Raw genomic sequence first — 10,047 nt, 5'->3', positions numbered from 1 at the left:
GGTAACCTTTATTTATTTGTGGGCAAATTGAGGGCGCTATTCACATATATTTTTTATTCAATTTAGCCCAATAATATGAGATGAGTTATTCCTTTCATTTAGTGATTATAAAAAGGAGTTTGAAAATTTCCTTGCTATGTGTTACTCATTTTAATGATGTTTTAATGTCATTATACTAGTGTCCACCCCTTGTAAAGATGCAAACGAGAATCGAGATGAATGTAGCCATCATTGTTCAACTTTGCTTTAAAATGAATACAATTGTGCATGCCACCAAACTACCGTGCTTTGTTATGTAGCCTCAACCCAAATATGAATTACGGAATTGGCACTTTAACGACAGTATACAAAAGATTATGTCGATTATTTTAGTTCTGATTTATATACTATATGATAAATGCAAATTCATTAGATCACGAGTGGTAACTTTGATACTCATTCTATCGAACTCATTACTTGATTTCCCAAGATGTTATCAGAAGATTTACTTTGCAGGTGTTTGTTTGGAAATTAATTTTGTCTTTAATTTAAATTGTTAATAAAAGAAAATGACATATGGTGATCAGATGACCAGTTTGTCATATATCAGGGGCACTATACATAAATGTAGAGGAAGGAGTTATCAATTATTAGAACAGCTTAATGTTTGTTTTGTTTATTATGGAAGTAAAAATTTGATAACATTCTAAATATGAATTTGGTATCAAAATGTTTTCAGACTATCGAAGAGTGATTTTTGGAGTTCACATCTCATTTGTTAAAAATTGGAAATTGTGCTTGAGTATTGACCATGTTTTGTGGTTCTTGCGAAAGTTAAAGATAGTATTATAAACAATTCTATTATTGAAGTATCTTATAATGTTTTATCAATCACGGCTATAGCGAAGCATAATTTATACTTACTGTTGACTAATAAGAAAAATAAAAATTAAAAGACCCCTTTATTCTCGCTGCATCTGAGAAATAATATCAAAAATAACAATCCAAAAGTATATCCACTTGAGACACAAATCAATTACTTTGGCAATAAGCGCAAATTCATGGTCAAGAGGCTTAATAAATCCACTCAAAGCCACACAGATTGCAAGATGCTTATTTTAACAAAATAAATAGATTTTTTACCTTTTGTGAATTTATAAAAAGTGGCATGCCCTTTGGAAATCATGGTCTATGAGAGTGTGCATTACGTATAGTACTTGTTTCCAAACCATGTTAAATTCACAACCACATGTTTCTTATCTGCTTGTGTGATACAATCACAATTACTTTGACAAGTTTGACATTAGCAACAATGAGTTGTACCATCAGCAAGCCATTATTTACCACAACAATGCTGTTTAACAATATACAGACTATTGTTCTTATTTGGGAATCAAATGCCTCATGCAGTATTGTTACTGTGCATCCATCCACTGTTTGCTTTGTAATGGTGCATCCAACTGAAATTACTATACCTAAAGCATCACAACCCATTGCAATATCGCACAGGTAAATCAGAAACGTGTGTTTGTGGACTCAGGTTTCGAACCAAGCTCTTCATTTGCCGATAGGGAAACATTCATTAATACAGCCTATGGCTTAGGAGGTATTTGGACATCCTGGTAGGGCAAAGTGTGGTCATCTATGGTCATCCAAGTCAGGGAAAACAACGTACTCTAACATGTCTTTTGGAATTTAATGAACGCGGGATTTCGGTTCACACAGACTCCAATGACAACAAAAAAGAAACCAACAAGAATAAAAGCAGCTGTATTTGTACTGTTTAAAAGAAATTTAAATTGAAAACATTAAACCGATAATGAAATATTACTCAATATTCACGATTTTTTGACAATCACAGACAATCACAGTCATCCACATCCGAAATACCAACATAATAACTATATATGAAATATTGGTGCTATGCAGCACTAAGTAGAAACATAATGGAAATATTAATGCTCATATCAATCAACCAATTTTCTATTATTATAGGTGATATGAATGTGGGATTGCGTGCAAACTGCACTTTTGATTGATTTCAATTTTTAAAGATAATAATTTGAAGGTTATGATTAAGCTTACTTCACTCTATGTATACTTTTACGTTCAGCCACTGTTCCTAAGGACAATCATTGTTTTGGGTATCTATATAGCATGAATTTGTCATGTTCAATTAGGAGTAAATCGTGTACTTGACAATAAACATAATTCAATTAAAAAGACATTATTACCTTCAAGGTATACTAAAAGTTAAGTTTAATGCATACAATCAGTTTATTAGTTGCTGCAGCCTTAGTATTAGGGATTCTCCATAATGCAATGTGTATTATAACATGTTTCTATAGAATTAAAACAAGCACTGTTATTCATTCGCGATGTATGTTTGCTCGTACTAGCATACAAATATTTGCTGTCGCGTAGCTATGATACATACCCTGAGGCAAAATCACAAAGACGGCATCGCTGGAGGGATAATCATCCATACGAAGACTGATACTTCTGTACTATAGAAAACTGTTACTTGCCTATAATTATTATAAGCCAAGCAACTGTGTTCACGTTTCGGGGAGATTTGCATTAAGATTAATTCAAAGAAAACATACAATCATGACAAAATGTACAAGCAAAATAGTTTTTTTCTGGCATGCCTGAGGACAAATAGTGATGTACAGGGGATGTGGCGGCACTTTATTATGTAGATTGTACAGGTATGACTGTTTGTTAGTCAAATAAGAGCGTATTCATTTTCCAGGGATATTTTTGTAATGCAGTTGATAATTACTGTTCAGATATCTCGTCTTGAGTAGGGAGTACAAATTCTTTATCTGCTAATAATTATATCCTGGTCCCAAAAGTACAACTCCGCGTTCATTTTTCTTTTCATTATTTTATTTATTCATTTTTATCATTATATATTGGGTCATTTATTTATGTGTATATTTATTTTTGTACTCTTTCAATTTGTTTAAAGTTTATTGCTGTACCAATAAATCATCTGCCTTTTCATTTTGTTGTGCTTTGTATCATATTTATAATGTTATTATGTAAATAACGTTTAATATCACATGCTGTATTTGACATCTTTAGGTTTCTGTTCTTGTAGCTCCCAAAGTAAACCAAAGTATCTGCTGGGTATCAACAATGCAAATACTACCAAATTAAATTGGGATGGCACACCTTCGTTCACTATAATAACCCTGTTGTGAAACGTAGCCCTAACTCTACCATTTAACCTAACCATAATGCTATCTCATCTTAAGTCTTACCCTAACAATAACCTTAAACACCAGGCATGTACCTTAACACCGTCCCGCTTTCACGGAATTAATAGTGGAGTGTAACTTTGCTTTCGGGTGGAATAAAATTAAGAATTGGTATTTTGGCAGGTAAAGAACAACAGGTACACATCGGTTAGGTTATGCTAGTGTGCAAAGAAGGTTAAATTCAAAAGACAAATGGAGTGAAATAATCAAAACAAGAAGACTACAGTGGTTTGGACACCTAATACGACTACCCGAAGGAACATTAGCAAAACAAACATTAGAAGAGACTATAATCGAGTAGTAAAGAGACCAGCCGAGTGACCAAAACTAACATGCATCAAATATGTGAACGACCAGCTGAAAGAAATAAGTATAGCGGACGACAAAAATATTAAACCTTTGACCTCTGACCGAACATTGATTAGAGGTCAGAGGTTTTAATAACCTTAAAAGCCAGGCTTGTACCTTTTATGCTAGTGTGCAAAGAAGGTAAAACAAAGTCCTGCCATAGGTCTTATAACGACAATCGAACAGGGTGTCCCAGAAAAAAATTACCGGGCGAATGAATTTGGACGTAAGTCGAGAAATAGACATCAAAATCCAAAAATCTAAAAATCAGCATGTAGCCCGTCTTATTTTACATCTTATACGCTAACGCTTATATTTTACTGGAATCGTTTGACCGATTGTGAAGAAATGAGTGATTACATAACGCATGCATCAATTCACTTCATTCCAAGTTTATAAGAAAGACCATTCAACACAATGCACACTAGTGGTTAACTGTCAATGGGCTTCATATTTTTGGTAGCGTGAAATCTTTTTCATTCTTTATAAATAATCTGTTTCTTGCAAAACATTTGATTATAGGTTAAATTTGTCATTTTTGACAACCTGCACGATATTGAAAATAAAAGCTTGCATGTAAGATGATGCTCGGTACTTGTACATATATTTTTCGTTAATGTTGATATAAATGTTATATAAAGAATGATTGCATAGAGAATTCTATCTGGCTTAAAACAATTCTCACACACATTAATGTTTTTGGAATATTTTCAAGAAATTGTAATACAAAGTTTAAATCTTTCGAAACTTCAACATTAATGTTGCATGGTATCAAAAATCACACGTAAAGCCGTAAGCACTTGTTCATTGTCATTCTTGGCTCAAATGTTCTTTGGAAAGTTAAAATATAAAATATTTGCACAACATAAAGAATTAAAGTAGAAAAGCTTCCAATTGCAGAAATCAGAGCTTTCTTGGACAAACTGTTATTCATCTTCAGTGAAAGCATGAATAACATAACACCGTCAGATTATAAAATAGATAATGTGGACTAAATTTAATGAGATACACACACTTTAGGAAGCGGTGAGCGAGTATGAAAAAAAGCGCCTGTTGATCAAACTTGGAATGAACTGCATTGATGCGCGCATTATGTAATTGTTAATTTCTTCCCAACCATTCAACAGAATCAAATAACATTTTTGCATGTGATGCACAATAAAATAGGCTATGCGCCACATTTTATTTTTTTTAATCTGATGTCTAGTTCTCGACTTACGTTAAATTTTATTCACTCGGTAATTTTTTTCTGGGACACCCTATATATAGATCCTAAATCATCACCAAACGTGTGACCCAAATGACAAAAGGAAAACGTGTCAACTCACTAAATCGCAACCCACTACTATGGGCCAAAATTTAAAATTATTTCATTTTAATAGCATCTTCATTTAAAAACTTTGACATCATACAATATGATTTAAGGTAATTATTTGAATGCGTAAATATACCAGGGTTAAAACTTTTAGTGTCAAGGTATCTTAATAAATGGGAGAATCGTGCTCGTTGCAGCATCGCTATCAAAACAGTGTAATTAGTTTTTCAAATAAAACGTGACAAAGAAATATGATGAGAATAGTCCATGCGTCTCTACGACCTGTTGAGTGTGTTGGTGAGATGGGTGCATAACTGGGGCTACGTAAGCCAAGTTATGTGTATTAATCATTGTACTCGCGGAGATAAATATAATGTTAATTTATTGTTGTATTGGGTTATTATAACATCAAGACAACAACAGAACCAACACAAATATCATGTCAACAGCAACAACACATGTAGTATTTTGATATCCTGGATGTTGGCTCAGATGAAGAAATCCAGAAGATGCCAGAAGACTTAAACAAGCTCATGGGCTGGTCTGACAAGTGGAAAATGAGTTTTAACGTAGATAAATGCTCAGTCATGCATATTGGACACAACAATCCGCAACACCAGTACCAAATGAAGAATAAAGCACTGGCAAGTACAACAGAAGAAAAAGACAGCGGTAGCGGAAACAACCAAGAAGGCTAACAGAACACTAGGGATGGTAAAAAGAACGTTCAAGTACAGGAGCAAGAGGATTATTCTACAATTATACAAGTCCCTCCTCAGACCACACCTAGATTACAGTATCCTATGGTGATCTAGGCCGAAGAAAGCTTGCACTAAAATTGCACTAAAGTATAGGACATAATTCAGGGACAAGCGATTTGCGCGGAACTTTTTTTCCGCGCAATCCCGCGCAATTGGCTAATATTTTTCCTATGGGCAGAGATACATGATCGCCTGTCCCTAGACATAATACATGAATACATGTAGGTACTCGTAGGGTACTTTATGTATAGTCAATGGCCATCCCGGGATGCCTCACAAATTGAGTGTTAAAATTCCACATAAACCCTTTTCCCAATCATGAACATTTCTAGTCATCAATAACACAAAAGCAGTTCATTAATTCTGGAATGCAAACTGTAAGGATGAATGCAATACCGTAGTAGAAAACATTCAATGAATATTTGCAGGCACTCAAAGCGAGAACACCAGCGTGCATCTCGTTGTTTTATTTTAAATTCAGCTATAGTGACAGCTATTACCATCGCATAACATACTTAGCTGGACATTTCGGTATTCCAGTAAGCTTTAAAAAACTTCACTGTATTATAAATTGGTGCGTGGGATAATCACAATGTGTTGTCTTTAAAGCAACATTATGAGACCTGTCTTAGCCTAAAAACACTTTCTCCAAACTTGTCAGGTTTCTTTGCACGTAAATAATGTTCACCAATGACTACCCTTGAAATGAATTATTAGGAAACTTTATTTCTTGTCAAGAGAGACAAGTATCAGATTGTGTTGCTTCATACAAACAAGCAAGTTGAATTCGGAAACTATGATAATTATATGATAAGCCAATGGACATTTCAATACAGAATTACATGACCTGTTTCATGAAAAAGTATGACTTGTTCGGAACCATTTTGTGCTTATATATTGATCAATCAATGCATGGAACAGTTATATATACACATTTTCGTACAAAATATAAGTCAGTATGTCCAGATCTAGAAGACGTCGTACTTCTGTGAATGATATCTTGGAACCCTAAAAAATAAAAAAATAAATAAAGATATTTATATAGCGCTTTATGCCGTAAACAGCCTCAAAGCGCTTTGCATTTATTCCGCCGTCATTAGAATATTTCGTAACCACGTTTGCAGCCTACAAGTGGCGCAGGGTCCATCAGTACAACGACTGTGACTACCCCTAACAGCTTCCCATTGCACCTGGGTGGGGTGAGGCAAGCGAGACAAAGCGCCTTGCCCAAGGGCGCAACACGGTGGTGGGACGGGGAATCGAACCCACGCACGTCGAGCAAGCTCTCAGATTATGAGTCCAAGGCCGTAACCACTGAGCCACCATGCCCTCACGATTGTTCTTTTGGATAATTGTCCTTGCGATTGTCCTTTTGGATGATACATAATGTGTTGTCGGAAAGTACATACTAGAAATCAGTTACTGACAGGAACTGCTGCTGAACATTAAATGCCAAGAATAGTTACACTCCTATCGACACAAAACACGTTCATGCTAAACACATCTCATTTAAATTCTACCTTATACCATTCGTGACAGAACATGCATTGGCAAACCTTTCCGCTGTACTTATGGTTAAAAAGACGGATTCAGTTAGATCTGATAGCCCCAATACACAACTGCAAATGTTTCATGGAATAATCATCAGGGTATAACAAGTAAAATATATCCACTAAACTAAATAATTCACTTGTTGCAATCCCGTGGCTACCAAACCTGTCTCTATGCTAAATACCACAGGGCTATCATTAATGTCTGCCTAGTCACTCTACTGTCTTATTATGACAAAACCCTTGGAGATGTCTGCTTGGATGCAGAAAAGAGGTGGAGTTTCTCAGGTTAAAGAAACACAATAAGGCGAAAGAGTAAACAATATTATCGGGCTTTTAGACTTTTGTGAGAAGTGACATGTTCTTTATGACGAATTACTTTGTACGTCTTCGCAGATTTTATGGAGGTGTCGGGGGAGATTTTCAGTTGAAATTTATAGAAATTTATAGGTTTACAATTTTTCTAACTGTTGGCGTAATATCATCGTAAGCATGGTAGGGAAGGACAACTTGTTGTTCTCTGATAGGTTTTATTTAAATTTAAAATGTCATTCCACTTGTTAAAAGTACACGTACACTATTGTCCGGTTAATGGTATTATTTTTTAACGTTAATCAGAAAAAAAATGGTTTCATTTATTTAGAAGGGTAAAAATGTAAGTTTATTCAACTGACTTGTCATTATTTTTAATTATCGATGAAAGTACACACCAGGTTCACTAATGTCATAAATTTATAGTATTATAATGTTGAAACAATTTTAATCAGAATGCAAATATGAATACAAACTCTGTAAATACATTTGAATGAATTATCGGTTTTTTTACAACTCGATGAAAGTACACAGCTGGTTTACTGATATTAAGTTAAACGGTATTATGATAAAACAGTTAATCATTAAAATGAAAAAAACCCGCATACATACTCTGTATTAAATGTTGCATAAAATGCACACATATCCATACAAAATTCTGAAATTGTGATAAGATTTTTGTAAATTCCGTAACTTTAGTGATGCAAAGGTGCATAAGTTGTCGGCAAATTGTATAAAATTCGGCAAAGTTGCATACAAATTTTATAGATAATTATAATTTTAAAAAACTAAACGTCAGTGCTTAATTTTAAACACCAAGGTGTTTAGTTCATAAACAGGGTGTTTATTTTCTACACTTTTTAAACACGTTAGGCGTTTAGCGAAATTGTTATTATCATCTACGTGTACCTTTTCAGAAAAAGTTTCATATTTTGAAGCCGATTTTCATACACAACACAAATCCAAAATAATATTAACACTGTCCCTTTGGTTTACTAGTTATTACAATTATACCCCATTCCAAACACCCTATTTAGCTTGTGTTTACATTATAGGCCTATATGTTTAGATGTCAAACATCAACCTGTATAATCTAAACACAAGCTAAACAGGTTGATGTTTGGTATCTAAACATGTCGCTTAGGTAAACGGTAGTATTTAGAGTATTAAGGACGGATATTAGTGTTTAGGATGCGTGTAAATACAAATTCAAAGTGTGACAACATATTGACCAATATTGACCAAAAATTGTTGGAAAATGCTCAATTTAAAAAAAATCATAAAAATGCCTGATTTTCGCCCAAATTTCAACAAAGTTAGTCAAAATTCAAAAAGATAAAAAACAGGTCCTAGATATTTTAATCTAGTTTTTAAAAATTAATATAAAAAAATTTTACTAAAGAATTTTTAAAGTAGGCTAAAAAAAAACAGTTGGGAGATTTTCTCCAAAAATTAGCATTTTCGCCCAAATTTGACGTCACAGATGATTTCATCAAATCTTTTTAAGCACGGATTTTTACTTCTCACTGCACGGATTTTTATTCTTACTACACGAGCGTACCAGGAGGCACGATATGAGGCCTAGGAAAGCGTGTAATTTGTTTATTAGTTGCTGCAGCTGCGATTTCCCCATAATGCAATTAACATTGGCAAAAATCTAACACTACAGGTAGTTTGTAAACTTTTATGTTCTACCAAGAAACATATTCCTCTCATTTGCACTTTGAGGAACATTAGTATATATTGAAATGCTATTAAAAACGTTATGATATCAAGTGTTAAAGATATAAACTCATACACACAACAGAGCATGATTTAAGAATCATATGTGATTATGATAAGTGAACAGCCGATTAAAATAATGATCTCGTCCTATCCGCTCAGAATGAATGTCCCGCATGTTATACCACAACTTGAACTACATGTGTTACATAACATGCTATTATAAAATCAAAACAAGTGTTGTTATTCATTGGCGATGTATGTTTGCTCGTACTTGCATACAAATATTTGCTGTCGCGTGGCTATGATACATACCCTGAAGCAAAACCCATCACTGGAGGAATAAAGAAAGCTGCTATCTGCTCATAATTACAATCTAAACAACTGCGTTTCGGGGAGATTTGCATTAAGATAAGTGTAAAGAAAGCATACTGTCATGACAAAATGTACAAGCAAATATAGTTCTTCTAGCTTAATAGTGGATGTACAGGGTGATGTGGCGGCACCTGTTTGTGTGAGAAATAAGATATTCATTTGCATGGGATGCTTTTGAAACTGTAGATAGGAAACAACTTTGGTGATTAGCTTTGAGTGGGGGGAGGTAAATATTGTATTGGCTTGCATATAAATAGTATGTATTGATGATGCGTGAGTATTATGCAGACTGGTAGCATCATTTCATTATTACGATCAAGTGATTAATAATAAAAATGTGAAAATTATTGGTGGTTAATTAAGGGATCTAAAATGAGCGTTTATTGCGTTTCGACAGTATTTTTTGTGGGACATGAGAG

The sequence above is a fragment of the Amphiura filiformis genome, chromosome 4 (genome assembly GCF_039555335.1).
Source record: "Amphiura filiformis chromosome 4, Afil_fr2py, whole genome shotgun sequence".
Classification (NCBI taxonomy): domain Eukaryota; kingdom Metazoa; phylum Echinodermata; class Ophiuroidea; order Amphilepidida; family Amphiuridae; genus Amphiura; species Amphiura filiformis.
This window is presented reverse-complemented; position numbering follows the sequence as displayed.